Source organism: Penaeus monodon, chromosome 22 (assembly GCF_015228065.2).
Source record: "Penaeus monodon isolate SGIC_2016 chromosome 22, NSTDA_Pmon_1, whole genome shotgun sequence".
Taxonomy (NCBI): Eukaryota; Metazoa; Arthropoda; class Malacostraca; order Decapoda; family Penaeidae; genus Penaeus; species Penaeus monodon.
In genome coordinates, this window is record NC_051407.1 from 3,008,604 (window position 1) to 3,009,926 (window position 1,323).

Genomic DNA, 1,323 nt, shown 5'->3' on the forward strand with positions numbered 1-1,323 from the left:
TTTTATTTTCCATTTTTATTTTTTGATTTCCGGCATCATTGAAGGTTTGTGCCGTACCCGGACGAGGGAGTTACGTGCTCGGATTATCTCGTAGTCTTTTGAATCGGCTTTTGGTGTTCTTATTTTAGGATTTGAGTTAACGGACGGGGGATAATTCACGCTATTCTGGAGCCTCGGCATCTGAGCTAAAGGGGTTTCCGTGCCCTGCGCGAAAGATCTTGAAAACTGCATTTTAATCTCGAAGCTTGGATGCTAAGCCGCGGGATGGAGAAAGATGAAAATAAGGTCTGCTTGTCTATATTTCATCGATTAGAGTCGGGATTATAAATCATATATAAACATAGATTTATCATTATCTTCAGTATTTTATTATTTTTTTTTCAAGAAAGGAAATTTATAGCATTTCTATTTCTTGAATAGAAACGAGAATGGACACAAGAATGTCGGAAATACCGAACTGTTTTGGGAAAATCGGAATTTTTACCAGCAGAGACGGCGTTGAGGTCGACATAAATCGTAGGAACCTACACGCCAGATTTCACTTACTCTCGACTGCTTTCAGTGAACGCTCTCGTGATTCGCCATGCTGGTAGAGGTAGATTTCTACTAATTTTATTTTACGGTTTTAATTAAATGGCGTTTGAAGCTTATGTCAGAGTGGAAATTAATTGCACTAGTATATATTTTTTTCGGGAATTTCATTACTTTGTTAATGGAATCATGTGATAACACCGTATTTGAAGTGTATTTCAGTAGGAGCGCTATCATTATACAGGCACATTCGAAATTAAGGTTTGGATCTGCAGTGCCTTATTAACTTATGCATATTTGATGATAATGAGTTTTTTTGAGTTTATTGTTTTTGTAAAGTTTAATATACATATATTCCACGGTGTGAGTCATCGATTTTACACATTTTTGTGAGGGATTAACCCGCTAATAATAGAAATGCTTTAATGAATCATTTATTTATCTGCACAGGAGCGAGGTTGATTTTATTCAACCCATTTATCACAGGTTCGAATCCTAGTTGGATCACCATTAATATGGTTTTATCGTTTTTATTGATTTTATATATATTTTTATGAAAAGAATGAACAAATAAACATATTTCTCTGTTTTGGTTGCTCCTCCTGGTTTCAAACCATCATTAACCACACAGAAACCATCCATACCACACGCCATCTCAAGGAAAACTATCCAACTATCCGACCTATTCAGCTACTCGCCGGCGCGTGGATAGAAGCGTACCGTGACGACACCGCTGTGGGTATTTTTATAGGCGAGAGGGAGGGAGTCTGTAAACCCCGGGGGGAAACGAGA